This window comes from Suricata suricatta, chromosome 7 (assembly GCF_006229205.1).
Source record: "Suricata suricatta isolate VVHF042 chromosome 7, meerkat_22Aug2017_6uvM2_HiC, whole genome shotgun sequence".
Taxonomy (NCBI): Eukaryota; Metazoa; Chordata; class Mammalia; order Carnivora; family Herpestidae; genus Suricata; species Suricata suricatta.
Genome location: NC_043706.1, coordinates 90936000 through 90953444, shown reverse-complemented (window position 1 = coordinate 90953444; position 17445 = coordinate 90936000).

Sequence of the window (17445 nt, the reverse complement as noted above, 5' to 3'; positions counted from 1 at the left end):
AGATCTACTTTGCTGTCTCTTGTTTCCCACAGGGATGGATACTTGCCAAGTTTAATCATTATTAAACTCATCCCAGATTCATTTGGTAGATTGCCTATGACCGACCAAAAGGTTACTTTGAATTGTTAACCTTTCAACTAGTTGTGTATAAGAGTTAAGTTTAGAATGACAAGAAATGGAGCAGGGGTAAGAAATAAACCTCTTTTGCCATTTCATGATGAAAAGTTGGCCCAGTGCAGTGTTTGTGACCTTGTGTGACATTTTCTCTCATCTTTGGCAGCTTAACGTTGACTTTATAAGACAGCACATAAAACAAAAACTAAATATTTCAACATTCATTTAAAAATGATTATTAAGAGCCAACTGTGGTTAAATCTTGGTGCTAGAGATACAGTGTTTTAAAAATAGGCATGGTGCCTCCCTCACAGAGCTTGCAAAGAAAGGAAGAGGCAGGCTAATAAGTGAGCAAAAACAATCAAGTGTGATGAATTTTGTTCATTATCCATAAAATAAATTGAGAAGCAGTGTTAGTTACCAAACAAGGCAGAAGAATTTTAAGTATCTCATTCTCCTGGAAGAAAATCTACACATAGACTTTTATGTGACAATTTTTAATTTGCCTTTTCCTTAGTTTAATAGCCAGCGGCTATGTTTTTATACGCTGGTAAGAATAGTAAAGAAAAATGTACTGAACAATTAATGATTACTGGTTAGGATCTTGTAAAAGAATTTATAGATGGTCCTCAGAAGAGACAATTTGAGTATGTCTGTTAGGAACTTGACATGGGAGTACGTGAAAATTTAAGTTTCATCAGAAAAACAAAGCTATAACTATATAATTTAATAAAACTAAGAGCAGAAGAGGAAATAGAACATGTTTTAACCAATTTTGAAATAACTTCTATAAGCCAGTTGAAATTTAAAAGCTAGATTTCAGCTCCTTTATCGAGTTTTGTTTTATTTGGAACTCTGGAGCAATGGATGGGAGAGGCAAGACCCAGCCCTCCTTTTCAGCAGTTTGTTGTCAGGCAGGGAAAAGTTAGTAGGTAATCCACTCACCACACTAAGAAGAAAACACACTCTCTAGTCAGTAAAGAACATTGGTAAAACACAGCCCTTGAAAGAACATGGCTGCTTCATAATCAATACAGGTTGGCTGAGCAGAGTTTATGCAGAAGATAAACTGAAGCGATAGATGAGAGGGAGGTAACGAAGTACTAGAAAGTCAGGACAAAAAAGTTTAAATTTTAATGTGAAGTGAAATAAAGCGTTTAAGCCATGGGACGGAAGCACTGAGATGACAATATTAGACATTTAGTTTTAGAAAAATCTTTCTGGTTGCATGGTGAAGAATTGGTCATAGAAAAAACTGGAATCAGAGTTAAGAATAGGAGCCCTTCTCACTAAGTGAGAAATGGCCAAGTCCTGAACTTCAGTGATGGGCTGGGTAATGGAGCAGAAGTGAGGGTTGCGAAGATGCTTCCAGATTAAGTTGGATGGTGGGGTGGATGGTGGGGCATGGAATTAGAAATTGTGGGAAGAAAAGTAAGTTTTGGTAAAAGATAGCTGGAATTTGAACAGTTGCATGTAAGATGCCTGTGGGTAGAGAATTCTGGAAGCTGGACACACTGGCCTGGAGCTTCAGAGAAAAGATTTAGACTTGAGATAAGAAACATTGTGTGAGGGAAATCCCCCAGCAAGAGCAAGTGAGGAAAAAAAATCAGGGAAACAGGCTTGGTAAACACAGACATTGAAGGGCTGGGCAGACAAAGAGGAATTCTAAAAGATGAGCAAGAAGTAGAGAAAACAAAGAACAGATAGGACGGGGGTCATGGGATCTTAGGATGGAGTGAATTTCAGAAACGAAAACATGGCTGATAGTGTCAGTCACTGTAGATTGGGAGTGAGGTGGGTTGATGAGTACTTTGGTGTGGACAACAGTAGTAGGGGGTGCAGAAGTCAGCTTGCAGGTAGGGTGAGGAGTTCATTGGAGGTGAAGTGGAAACAAGAAGTGTAGACTTGCATGAGGCTCTGCCTTTAGAAAAGGAGAGAGCAGTTGGGAAATCTACACACCTGTGTGTTTCTGTTTGGGGGTAAAGTAACACCCTCCCACGCACGCACCCAAAAAAGAAACACTGTCATTTGTTTTATTGCTCTAGCTTAATTATGATAGAATTATATTGACATGTAAAATTCTAACAATAGACATCCTAAAATTTTCCATAGTTCGTTGTTTCCTTCCTTTCTTCCTTCTGTAACTCAAGAAAGAGAAAACAAATTATCTTTCATGAGCAGGAAGAAATATAGTGATGCAAAGAATTAGATATAAATGCAAAATTTAGGAAGTAAATAACAAAACCATCAGATAACAGAAATAGTGCCAATTTGTAATCCCAAACCCACATATTTCTGTTTGATTCATTTTCAGAATATCTTGTCTTTTAAATGGAGGCCTGCTTTTTTAAAACAAACAGAAACTTGCACAGTTATATTTTGAAGGAAATGTATAGAAATTAAAGTGAATCAGAAGAATGAGTAGACATTCATTTTTATGTGAACAAAGGTCAAAAATGCTCTTTTAAAGTAGTAATTTTAAGGGTGTTGGGTGGCTCAGTCAGTTGAGCTTCCAACTCTGGCTCAGGTCATGATCTCGAGGTCTGTGAGTTCAAGCCCCATACAGGCTCTGTGCCGACAGCTCTGCTTTGGATTCTGTGTCTTCTCTCTCTGCCCCATCCCCCTTGTGATCTCTCTCTCAAAAAAATAAACAAACATTTAAAAAATTAAAATAGTGATTGTATATTGATTCTCTCAGTAATAGAAGGAAACAGAATTCATTAACCCATTTTACAAATGAGAAAAATGACTTCTCTAATTATAGGACCAGGATAAAAACTTTTATTTCTTAATATCCATCCATCCACTAGCACCCCTGAAAGATTTCCTCTTCCTAAACCAAATACAAGTTGCTACTGGTGATAAAAAGGAATATAGTAATTCTGTCCACTTAACTCCCAGGGTTTCTTGCAATAACCAAAAGGGGATTTAAAGTGCTTTGAGCTCTAGAAAAATAAACTTTACTCATTGAAGGCATTTGTCTTCTACTTATTTTGCAACTTTGTGTTTACATTTACCTCTTCATATTTTCTTGGTTCCTCTCTGTAAAATTATTCTACATCTACCATCTAGCTTCCAGTGCTTCTGGTCCCTAATTTTATACACACACATGCACACCTTTGTCTCATAAACCTACTCCCCTTTTCATAAAACTGTCTTCATTTCTGACGGTTCAGTGTTTGGGTTCTACCTGGTCACCATGTGTTCTGTGTGTTCATGCACACTGATGGTCTGAGCTTCTTAGGGATAGTCCCTGTCCCGAAGCCTTGTTCCCACAATTCATACCACGGCCAGCCTCAAAGGACCACCATACAAGGGTCCTCTGTGGATTAGAAACAGGAGGTTGTGCCACATGTTTTCTGTACTGGTTCCATTTCTGAGAGCTCCTTGCACATGACATTAGATACTTAAGGGGGAAAAAAAAAAGGAGAGCAAAAAAAAAAGAACACCCTTAAAGTTAGTCCTGCTGTTGACAGAAAGCAGAATTAGACTTTGGAAAATGTCCATTCCTTAATATCTCATATTGCTCTCATTTGTAGTGTAAAATGATGCAACTCACATTGTGCTTTGTCCAATAGTGCAATTAATCCCCATGAAAGAAATAAATTGAATCACTGCAGCAAGACTCTTACCTCCCAAATGACTCTTTCTCAAATTAGAAATGAGTAATTATTATAAGGATAAATAACTATGAGTTTCTCAGAATAAATTTTCTCAACTTATGAGACAGTGCTCGTAGGATTCCCCTATCCCAAATCCTGGAAATGTTAAGCTTCTGACACCCCCATTCTTGCGTTCAGGAACTGAGACATTTAAATGGGCATCAGTGGAAAAATCCACATTGGCTCACAGGATATGAACACGGTTTCCTTGCTTCAAGTGGTATCTTAATGGGAATTGTGTTTTGCACTCCAATTAAAGAGGCCAAGCCCTGGAGAAAGGCTTTAACTTTCAATAGCTGTATATAAATAGAGTGGGGGAGTGAACAATCGCCTTCCCGCTTTCCCAGGCCAGCCTTCAGGGGGATCAGACCACAGAACCAATCACATGAAAAATGCCACTCGTGTATTACCATGGTGGTTTCCATCTTAAAGACTGGTATTTACCATTCAATCAAGAGCATAATGTAACCAAAGGAAAAAAAAAAGAAGAAGAAGAATGATTGTTTATAGTGATAAAGTTAGTCCGAGGCAAATCCCAACTTTTTTTTGGAAAACAGATATTCTGGACTAATTCACATGTCTTCAGGAGAAAAGTCGTTTATCTTACCTTTTTGTTCTTAAGGGAGTTCATTGTCTCACTTCCAAGCTTCAGGTGTCTCCAGTCACTAGGAAACGTCTTAAAAATTAGACTAACATCAGTTAATAAGCAGGCTAACATCCAACAAATTGCTATCCCAAGCTCTGGCCATGATACATGAGCATGGGTGACAAACGTTCTCTGTCAGGCACTGTCCACTCTACTCCAAGCTTGCGGAGGAGAAGCTGAGTTCGCGTTGCTTGGCTGAGATCAGCTGTCTCCAGGAACTTGAGTCTTGTCTCTAGCCCAGCATGGGTACGGAGAGTAGGAGGGCCAGAACATAGCCAAACACAAGACCATCTTCCTGATAACCTGCTCATCCTAAGACAACAACAAAACTATACTTGAAAATGGGCCCAAAACTCTCCTCCAAGTACAAGCATTAAAATTTTAAAATAACAAAATGAATACCCTGCTGGGCAGAGATGTTCTGTGGGTGGTGCTTTCCCACTATCATCCTGACCTCAGAAGATTCTAGATAAACCACAAACATTCCGATTTCTCTCAGGAGTACATTATGGACCCATCATCCGTGAGTTTAGCTAATTATTTATGAAGTGATTTATATTTCAGTCTAAACATCTTTTGAGGATAACAAGTATATGTAGACTATTCACTGTGAGTGTCTTCCAGCCAGGGCTCAGTTTCTGACTCTGGAGTTTTATGGGTTATTCCTCCCTCCTATTAAGTCAGATTTTGTAAACAAATCTATGTTCTTTCCCCCCACAGTTTGGATGATTTTACAAAATCCCTTCACAACCTCCGCTTTTTCAGACTGAGAGTGCTTTCTCACTCTATTTTGTTTTTCAGCCATTTCACCGGGAATATCAAGAAAACCTATCAATGTCCAAATCTTAGAAGTAAGCCACAGATCTTTTTTTGCTCACTTCTTGGTAGATACTCCTTACGGTGAACACAGGGATAATAGCATCGTTTCTCAGAGCATTTCCAGGCATCCTGGCCCCACCACACAGGGAAGATTTGTGCCTCTTATAAAAAGTTTCTCAAGCTCTCAGCCTCCCTCTCCCCTCCTCCATTTTTGTTACATGTAAAGAGAATAGTTATTGGCTTATTCGACCATGTCAGAACATTTACTCTTTATATACAATGACCTTTCATCCTCACTTCATCTCTGGGAAATGGGCATGATTATTTGCATCTTACAAACAAGCAACAGAGGCTGAGAAAAATCTTAAGAATCGTGCCAAAGGTCACAAAACTAGTAAGTGGCAGGACTGGAATTCAGACCCAGGACCATCTGGGTATCCAGTTAAGTAGCTGAAATCATTTCTGACCCTGTCACTGGGGGGGTTCGTATCCCTTTAGGTCGGCCGTCATCTTTTAGGATATGGGTACAGCCTTATATTCACGGTTCCTTTACACCAGCTTTGCATTTTAATTATCCTAGGCTGAAACTACAATTACAGAAACATATCTGTTGCATCTGTCTCTATAGCCTTTTCTTTGTCTGGCAGTCCTGTTTGGAATGGGATTATAGCACATTCATCAGCATTAATCCCATATGAGTGAATGTGAATGTGGCACCAATGTTACTCGTTAAAAACGTGGGATGCTACCAGTTTTCAATTTGGATGCTTAAAATTGTATATATGGCTATTTTCCACTTGTAAATTCAATCTTTTATCCCTATGAAGCATTTGAAATGAGAGAAATAAAAATACTGTTGCTAAATATTTGGGGGATTATTTTGTAAGCCAGTGAAAACAGCATCTTTCATTTGCTTCACCAATGGTGGGAAGGTTTTCTTTTGTATTTTTCTGAATAGGTCCCCTGGGAATGAGTGCACAAAACACAAAATCATATTCCTTTAATTAATTTTCCAAAAACACTATTATTTCCACATGGTGACATCCATCTCCCTTTTCTAAAATGCCCCAAAAAGCTCCCCAAATGGATTCAGTGCAACTCAAAACATAAGGGATGGCTTATTTTGACTTCTGTACTAAAGGCTAAAACAAGACAATGTTTTAAATGATGCACATGGTCAAAACTAGATTATTTTCTCCAAATTATAATATTTTAAAAGTAAAATAAATTTCTCCACTTTCTTGAGTCTTTGAAAGTGTGAACTCATCAGGATTCTTCATTGTCACGGGGACTTGGGGTACAATATGGCAGCTGACTGCTGAACAGAGAGCCAGGGGCTAAATCAGAATTTCGAACTATTAAACAGTGCTGAAACATCTATGCTTTTCAATAGGCATGGTATAAAGCAGTTTCCCTTATATGTATTCATCTTAGCTGACTAATTTCAATCAATCTTGGTCAAACAAGTTTAGAAAATAAGGTACATTTTTCCTTCTTTCCTCTTGATAACACACATAGGGGAACGCAATAAACTATTCAATTTTCTTTAATATAATGGTCTCTGTCTTCTTTGACAATGGAACTGCTTATCCTACAGCATCACATAAAGCTAGTATTCAGTGGAATACACTTTGGAAACCATCAGGAGAAGGGCTCAGCATCTAACTTAGAAGGGGTTCAGGCTCAATTTTTGTCTCTTGAGGTTTATAGGTGTCCCTCGGACAAATCATAAGACCTCATCTAGAAAATATGGGGTGGGAGGGGTGCCTGGGTGGCTCAGTCAGTTAGGTGTCCGACTTCTGCTCAGGTCACGATCTCGTGGTCGGTGAGTTTGAGCCACACGTCGGGCTCTGTGCTGACAGCTCAGAGCCTGGAGCCTGCTTCTGTGTCTTCCTCTCTCTCTGCCCCTCTCCCACTCCCACTCTGTCTTTCAAAAATGAATAAATGTTTAAAAAAAGAAAGAGAAAATGTAGGGTGGGAATAATCCTTGTTCTGTCTCACAGAAATGGGGAGAAAAAATGAAATCATGGGTGTGAAAGCATCTCTTCAACAGAAAACTTGTATGTAAATTAGTTATTATTTTCATTATTAAAAAAATTATAAGAGAAAAATTGGGTTACTTTTTTGTTATAACACAAGGGGTTCACGAGTCAGGAGATGGGCTCCTCTGACATCACATTTTACAATCCTGTGCTTTATCTCTCAAAGATCTCAATGTGACATTTGGACATGGTCTCTCTGTTTCTCATTATGTGTCTGAGATACAATTCAAAGTTTTTGTTTTATACCTTAGTACATTTTTGAGCCAAGGTCCAGAACTACCAGAAACACAGGAGATAAAATACCCCTATCCATTAGCTGAAATAAGAAATAAGCAAACAAATTTAGGGATCACTGATTAAAGCAAATAGGCAGGATTCCCAACAGGAGAGACAAGATAACTAGTTACTGAACAAAAACGTGATGTCTAGGGAGTTTCTGATATATATTATTTTGGTTATGTGGCATGCAGACTAAAGTCTGTATTTTGAATTATTTTGGAATGCACTGTTAAATGTGGCTTCCCTTTAATTTGTAATGATAAGTTATCTATGTTCCTAAAAAAGGAATGTATAGTAAATAAACTCAAAACAACTTGGTCCCTTTCCCAGACCTCTGTCATGGCCAATTTTCATTCTCTATTCTTCGTGTTTGAAAAATATTTTCCAAGTTAATATTTAATAATCCTTTATACTTAAGGCTTCATACTAATATGGTACCCTAAAAAGTCTTACATGATTATATAATCATATATGTTTCATTTTAACTACACTTCTCACACTGAGATCCAAAAAAGAGTGTTTAGGATAAGTGCTTGAATCCTTAGTCATAATTAACAGGACAAACGGGCTAAAGCAAAATGATGATAAGTTATATTTATTGAAGATATACGATGTGTCAAGGCCTGTTTAGAGTTTTTGTTTTGTTTTGCCCCGCAAAATTGGTTCTATTTTTCCTATTTTACAGATGAAGAAACTTAGGAATTAAAAAAAAAAATCTAATACCTTTTTTAAAAGAGTTCAAGCAGTTAAAGGACGGATCCGGGATTTGAACCCAGAATTGTTTGCCTCTAAGACTGACCATTTTTTGGTGAATAATACTGCCTCTCCACATCACATCAGGTGAGATTCTACCTCATGTAACAGCATATTTGCCTTTTAAGGTTATGTTTACAAGCTTTGGCTATCAGACAATAAATAGCAGAGTTATCAGTATTCAGATTTGAACCTGTCCCCCAGGAAATATTTTGCCCAGATTAGTGTCATCTAACTGGGCACTTACTATTTTCGTGACAACATTTGTTTCACTTCATGGATTTAAAACAGCTGTTGGAAGCACACCTTCCTATTAGGCACCCATGGCAAGTGTATTCTTTTTAAGGACATGAGTTCACACGATGACATATCGAAAGTACCTTAGAAAGTAGGTAGATGAGCCCTTGTTTTTCTTGATGATTTTCCAAGCTTTTAAGAAATAAGATCAGGGTTTCCTGGGTAGCTCAGTTGGTTAAGTGTCCAACTTCAGCTCAGGTCATGATCTTAGAGATCATGAGTTCAAGCCTTGTGTCAGACTCTGTGCTGACAGCTTAGAGCCTGGAGTCTGCTTTGGATTCTGTGTCTCCCACTCCCTCTCCCTCTGCCATTCACTCTATGTCTCTCTCTCTCCTTCCAAAATAAATAAACATTTAAAAATTTTTAAAAAAGAAACAAGATCAAATGATTTTTTTGTTCGGACTTTTTCAGTGTTCAGTCATTTTTAATGTTATTAATCTGGAAAAAGTAACCATAATGCAAATAATAACACCCAAATTTATGGTTGTCAGAGTTCTTATATCTATATGTTTTGAGGACCTGCTCTGTGCAGTCTTCCTCGGGGACTAGAGAGAAAGTGGTTAATAGTGGGAATCACTGTCCTCAGTAAACTTGCAGTCTAGAACCAAGGCAAACAAATAAAATATAACCAAAATACAGAGAGAACAAGAGTGTTAAAATAAATAGAAGGTACAATTTACCAAATCGGAGTTATTAAGAAAAGAGTTATCCAAGGGGCTGATATCTAAGCTGAATCTTGAAACCTGGGTACCTGTGGCTTAGAATGAATCAAGCATTGATTTGATCTATATATGGCATGTGGCATGAATGGAAAAGACTGCATTACATGAGATCTATTTCTAGCAAGTGTAAATAATTTTATCAGTTGCAGATTTGGGGGCAAAACTTCAATTTTCTAGTGAGCCCTGCCATTCTTCACAGCCTTTTCTAAATTAAAAATGTAGGAAATGATCCATTTCAATGAGGGCAGGGTGGGTTGTAGAGGCAGCTGAGTAGCTGATGGAACAGGACATTTTCCTGGAATCATATCCAGACCATCATATCTGACACATCAGCACACATGCAACTTGGACCATTCAGGCGGCAGCACCATTTTTGGAGTCTGTCTGCTAGCCTTTTGGGATTGCAAGATTTTAAACTTCTACTATATTCTCCTCCCTCATGTGTTTGCATGACATTGAATTTACCTGATCATTTTTCTGTTGAGAACATGCCCTTGCATCCCATGATTTATTTTTTTAGGAAAACAGTTTTTTCTGTATTACACTGACATTTTAATAGAGAAGTTGTGGCAATAGAGTGTTCAAATGTGATAATATCCAAAAATCTTCAACTTTGTATAACTATATAATCCCCTCTTTCCTCATTACTGTTCCAGTCTGCGAAAATTAGTTCAGAATAACATCCAGTCATTAGTGAACAATAATGTAATGTTATTTCTGTCACCATTTAATATTACCAAATGTGGAGACATTCAATCATATAGTTTCTTAGGAGAAACTATACCTTGATGGGAACAAATGTTCAGAATTTTTTCCCAAAGTATGTTGCCACTAATTTTTTTTATTAGAGTATTTTTTTTTGAGAGTGAGCGTGCACACACCCGTGAGTGGGAGGGGGCAGAAGGAGAAAGAGAGAAAATCCTAAGCAGGCTCCATGCTCAGCTCAGAACCCAATATGGGGCTCAATCTCACAACCCTGGGATCATGACCTGAGCCAAAATTAAGTCAGACTCTCAACCAACTGAGCTGCCCAGAAGCCCTGCCGCTAATAGTTTTTAAGCATTGACGAGAGTGTGAGTGTACAGCTCTTCAGAGAAACCATTCGGCTAGGCTGCTGAAAGTTTCAGTCTCATTCACTTGTCTGGTAGCCAAGTATTTCTTACTTGGAAACTCTGATGACAGTACATTCAGGTTGTGACATGGTTTATTTCCTTTCATTTTAAGTCTAGGTGACTTTCCCAGGAAGAACTGTCTTGTAACATATCTATAGCACCACTCCCTGCCCTTCGTGCAAAGTGAAGTCAGTCATTGCAGTTTTTCAGAACGGCCCCTTGGGGCTGAATATTTTGAAGGAATAGGAATGCTCTTATCCCTACTTTACTGTAGTCTGAAACCACATCTGGGTAATCACCTGTGCCATTCTGGAGAGAACATCTTGCTATCGATACCACCTCGAAAAGGAATCTAAAGGCCCTTTAGACGGTCATATTTCATTAGATTTTGACTCCTTGGGAAACTCTTCAAATCATTTTCACTAAAAGACACAGCCGATGTGTCTAAGAAGAAAATTTTCCAAAACACTAAGATATAGTCAATTGAGTTCACAATATTTGGTCACTCATTTGCAGAGAAATTATCCAATTAAATAGAAAAGCAGTCTTAGAGATTCAGAAATTTAAAATCTGAAAAGACTTGAATGCTTAAATGATTTTGTATTTTCAATCCTAGTACAAATGAGTAGCGAATCTGTCTTATATTTAAATGTGTTGTTGGAGTCCAGTGACCAATGAGGATGAATGTCATAAAAGGTCTAGAACTGTTTTTTTAATTATTGTTAATAATTAGTGTCCTGCTATAGATAATATTATGCAGGGTAATAACTTCTTAATTTTAAGAAGATCCTTTGCCATGATTACAACAAGTAAGTATGAACATATTGAGTGAATTTCTGCAAGGAGCTGCCAAAGGATGAAATTCCCTCATACTTGTAAATGTAAGCACATTATTGAAGATGGTAATGAATTTAACATTTCCGTTAAAACCAACAGATGATTGTAATGAACCAAGAAGTATAAGCATTATACTAATAAGTGACTTCACAGGTTTCTCATCTGTGAAAGGCAGTTGCTGAAAATCAGTCTTTAGATAAGAAAATATAATAATGATGCTAAAATAATATTTGTTGCTATTGTTATGTTTAATATCTTATGTCATTTAATTCTCAGAGTAATTTATGTAGCTCTATAAAGTATAGGGTCATATCCATAGCTACATTTGTAAATATTAGAAACATATATAAGATAGTATATACACATATACAGAATATTAGAAACAGTTTTATAATCACACAATGGTTGAGTGTGAGTCCATGAAGACATTTAATGGCATTATTGGTTTGGGTTGTATTTGGGGTTCTGTTTTCTCCTCCTAATCTCATATAGAAAAACTGTCTAATTAATTAATTCCAAAACAAATATCTGAGTACTAAGAAAATGTCAAGCTCATTGTGGTAAAAAGTAAGCATAACTAGTTTTGATTCTGTATGACATTTAAAATTAATTTTACTTGTAGTAGCAAAGCTAAATGCGTAACATACATTGGTTTCTAGGTCGTAAATATTTGCAAAGCTCCTTTAGCAATTCAGAGGAAAGGCACTGGCTTCAAGAAAAGCTAACCATCTTAATCATTGTAATGGATAATATTTCTCATGATAATATATTCCATCTAAACTGTTTTCTCTACTAAATAAGGGAAAAGGAAACTCACACTTTTAATAGAAACATAATAATACTGAGATTAAGTGCTTTATATTTGACCAGAAATATTTTATCCAATACACTGCTGTAATATTATAATCCAGATAATCTATTTGAGTGAACATTATGAAAACCACAGAGTAGTCGACTTACTACCCTGAGGAAACCACAGATAACCATCATGGGATTTGTTTGTTTGTTTGTTTGTTTGTTTGTTTTAAAAGCTAGCATAATTTTGGCATACAAATCCTGTGGAAGCCAGTCAACAATGATTCATACAGTGAAATGTGAAATTATCATATATTTCCTGAAATTCCACCACTTCCACGAAATCCTTTATACTAACCATTTAGAAGAACTGACAGTACTCTTAGCTAAGTCAGCACTGTCATTTCCTCTGAATTCACTTTCCCCCTCAATTTGTATGTTAGGACATATTTTCTTCCTGTTACACAATGTTTGACTTGTTAACTACACAGAGACAAGTGGACCGTCTGAGTAATTTTTACATCCTCTTAGGCTATAAGTTTGTGAGAAACACAGCCATGTCTGTTTATCTCCTGTTTTTGATTCAGCCTTGCCTTACCCATGCCATTCATATTTTGAGAATGATGAGGATAATGGTGAGGAAGATGACAGAAATATCTTTATCAAGAGGTAAAAAGAAAAAGGCACATATACAAAGTCCTTTTTGCTGAAAAGTATAAGGTGTGGGCAAAACAGGCAAGTGATTTTAGATGAAGTTGTGGAGGACTTTCTTTGACCCACCTACTGATGATTTCTGTCTCTGAGAAGACCTGGAATGGAACTGGATCATCATTTCTTTAGATTCCACTTACTAGCTGTATGACTTTGGGCAAGTTATTTAACCTTTATGAGGCTCCAGATCCTCATGTTAAATAATAACTATCTTGTAAGCATGGTATGAGGCCAAGAACCATCAATCATGGGGCAGGTAAATAAAATAATGTTTATTAACAGTCTTGGTCTTAAATCTGCCATATAGTTACCCCTCCATACATGGTATCTACTGTTATTGTGAGTCAAGAAATCTATATTGAATGCCATATCCATATAAGACTACATATGATTCAGGTAGGTTCTAGTAATATCTATCTTCAGTTTTGTGTTTATTTTGTACCAAATGATGTATTATTATAGGTATTATTTCACTCTATACTAATACCCTATTGAGTATTTGCTAAGTGGATTACTTAATAAATGAAAAAGTTAATGAAGAGTAGAGACAAGTTAATGAAGGGTAGAGAAAAAGCTCAAATACTGGGTTCTACATAACCATCCTCTACTAACTTGCTCCCAAAGGACTTTCACATCTGACTGAAATCTAAAATGTTTCTTTTCCTAATAAATAACTTGGCATTAATTTTCTAACATTTTCTTGCTCTTCAAAATCCTACCAATAATTTGAGATAGGTTAACACAAAATTCCACTTTGAATTCTGACCAGATGCATTTTAAAATATTATAGTTAAAGGAATATTTAGAGATTCTTCAGAAGTAGGGGGCTTTTTTGAAATTAAGGAACTATTTGCTTCCATTCAAGGAAAATTTTCTAACACTTAGAATCATGCCTGGCACATAACAGACATTCAATAAATATTTCTTCTGATTACTTCTTATATTCTTGCCTGTATGTTCTCTTCTCTTCTTTTTTTTAAATTGGAATATAATTGACATATATATTGCATTAATCTTCGGCATGCAACCCAATGATTTGATAATGTGTATATATTGTGACATGATTACCACAAAAAGTCTAGTTAACATTGATCACCACACATAGTTTACAGTTCTTTTTCTTATGACAGGAACTTTTAATGTCTACTTTCAGCAATGTCCAACTATGTGGTATGGTATTATTTTTTTAAGTTTATTTATTTTGAGAGATAGAGTAAGAGAGCACACATGTACACGTTCATGAGCCAGGAGGAGCAGAGAGACAGGGTGAGAGGAGGGAGAGAAAATCCCAACCAAGCTCCATACTGTCAGAGCAGAGCCTGACACAGGGCTTGAAATCATGAACCGTGAGACCATGACCTGAGCCAAAATCAAGAGTTGGATGCTTAACTCACTGAGCCACCCAGGTGCCCCTATGATACAGTATTCTTAACTATTGTCACCATGCCATACATTACAGGACTTACTTATTTTATAACTGGAAGTTTGTGCCTTTGACCACCTTCATCCATTTTGCCCAATCCCTTTTCCCTGCCTCCGCCAACCACCAATCTGTTCTCTGTACCTTCTTTTCTAAAAATCTTCCCAATTCATCCATCCTCATGACTTCCATACTAATATCATAAACTCTTTGAACCTTTTGCTCTCCCATAAAATGGGGGAAATATGTCCTTTGTGAAATTTTTTTTGTGATGATTAAATGAGACAACAAAATGTTCAGCATGCCCAGAAAGATCAATGACTAACATATGGTCATCAACTAATATTTGGAACTATTATTGTTGATAAACACCATTTATGTATTGCTGACCTCTGTCACCTGTTCATAATACTCTCTGCCTCCAAACACATCTGTCTAACCTCCTATGAAACAGCTCTACTTGGATTTTCAACAGCCACCTCAACCACAGAATGTGCAGAGCACATCTCAACGTTCCCACATGACCCTCCCCTTGATCATCACTGCATTTTCTACTTCCACTAAATTCTACAGTTGCCCAAGTCAGAAATTTGGAAACCTTTCTCCTTCCCTTACTTTTGCATCAAGGTCTCACAGCCCTGAAGATTCCACTTCTCGCTCACTCTTAGATCTGTCTCCCCTTCCATGCATCCTCTACATCTCTGTGTAATGCTTTCTCTCAGGACTCTTACATGGTGTCTGAGCCTCCAATTGTTGGTTTGCAAACTGGCCCCTGTAGTTGGAGACAAGGAGAGACCAAAGAAAGATGCAGACCACTTTGGACTGGTAGGTAATAGGTTTAACAAGTTAAGGGTACTTAGGAGGCTTGTCTTGGGTGGTTGAAAGACAAATAGTTTCCTGCATCTGCCTGCCAGAATCTTGAAAGTTTTTCTTAATAACCTTAAGTGGGTATAGTCATGTATACAATCCAGATGATTTCAACAACACCTGACTCTGTCAAGGCTGCATCCTTGAAAATGGAAGCCACCATGGGAATGCTTGGAAGAAGATATATTCCAAGGACAAGGGAAGGGGTGAGGAGCCTCTGACTGCCCAGTTCAGCCTGCTAGGCAACCGCCAGGCACGTCCTCCCCATGACCTCTTCCAACCTCGATCCAGCCTCTAGATTGCTTCCCAAGTGACGCTGTTAAAATGCACATCTGAGCACATCACTCTCCTACTATATTAGCTGAAGACCTAGTTCCTTACCATGGAGCACAAGGTCCTGGATTTGGTCTTTAACCTTTTCTCTTTACTCTGTGCTCCCCTCAGGTCAGGCTACAGGTACCTCCCTAGTGCCTTGTGCTCTAAGCCTCCAAATCTTTGCACAAGCTTTCCTGCTTTTGCCACCGCCACATATGTGTTCTTCACCATTCAACTGCTGTCACTTCTGTAGTGAATCTTTTCTCCTCTCCAAGCACGGCAGCACCTTTCCTAGTACTCACCTAGTATCTGTACTAACGGGATGATAGCCCCACTCGTTCTGCATCTGTTTTTCTGTCTCCCCTCCAAGTGATGAGTACCTTAAGGGCAGAGATTATTTTTTCCTTTGTATTAGTATCCAGGATGTTCTCAGAAATACAACTTGTGCTTTGTAAATTATTAATACATAAATAAATAGATGCCTCTTTTCAATTTTCTGCTCTTAATCAAACTTCTTTTGCCTTATAAAAATGACACATAATTCAGAGTTTGAAGATCTGCATTTAAATCCCAACAGTGCTACCTACTAGTTGGAGACTTGAACAAATTAACAACCCCCTCAACTTTATTTCTTCAAGGTAACAATCAGAGATGATCATGGATGTTAAATTTGTAAATAGTACAGAACTTTGAAAATATAACAAATAATAAGATACACAGCTTGTGTATAATGTAGCTCAAGATGAAATGATGTCATTGAAATCAAACTTTAGTAATTGATACTGTGCACTCTGTATGTTTCTTTCTGGGAAAACATGTATCACAGCTACCTTTGTACAAACCTGGCTTCTACTATTAGTTCTTATTAGGTGTGTGTGTTGCATAAGTCATTTAAATGATGTGAGCCTTAATTTTCTCACCTTGAAAATGTAAATGGTAATAGAATTTCTTCATAAAATTATTGTGGAGATTAAATGCATTAAACTTATAGAAAAAAAAAAACATGGTAACTGGAGATTACAAGTCCTAAAAGTTTTTCATGCTTTTATGATGAAAAGCCCTTGTTTTCCCTATGAACCAAACAACTATTCTATTTAAAATTTTTAAGTTGTAGGAAATGAGTGATCAAACATCACTAAGAATATGAGAGCACATTGAAATTTTAATGGGTATGAAGGTAGCAGTAACTATCAGGATAAATGGATAGGTATAATTGGAGTAATAGATATTCATCAGTGGTTTTACTTATATTAACTTCCCCATATTTTTTCAAAGAATTTGATAATTCACTGTTAAATATGACTGGTTCTCCCACCTAATTTTATACAAATTTTGCCACATTATGAACACACTGCTATTATAAACACACACATTATATTCCATTCTACAAATAGTACTCTTATCTTGCCATTTGCTTTAACTTTTTTTTGGTTGTTTCCCACAGTGCACAAAATATAAGCCAAACTTTTGACTTGACATTAAAGGGCCAGCCCTTTCTACATTTTATCTCTCCTAACCCAATCTAATGCACCTGATATAACTTCATGAATATGCCCTGCTTCCTAATCTGTTCATGCAATCCCCCCCCCCACTAAATCTTTCCAGAATTCCTTCCTCTCCTACCTTTCCAAACCCTATTCATCCTTCTCTCACCCCAGTAGCCATTGGTAAGTTCTGCTAAGCTGCTCTACTGATAATGATGATGATAGTAATTCACATTGCTAGAGAGCTTACTATGTGCCAGGTACCAAACCAAAAGATGTATATATGTTATTCCATCTTAGTATCAGGATAAGACTAGTCTATATTGATAGGCACCATTATTTACATCTGAATGAAGCTAAGGCACAGAGAGGTTCTGTAATTTGCCATAGTCACAGGTACAGATACAGGTACTGTAGTACGTGGTAGGACTTGGATGTGAAGCAATGTCTGCCAACATCCAAATTCCATGCTCTTAACTACTAGGCTGGGCTTTGCCCTATTGTTCACATTGCTTGTCCTCTCTATATCTTATGTTTGCCATTTATAGCCTTACATCATTAGTTAACTCT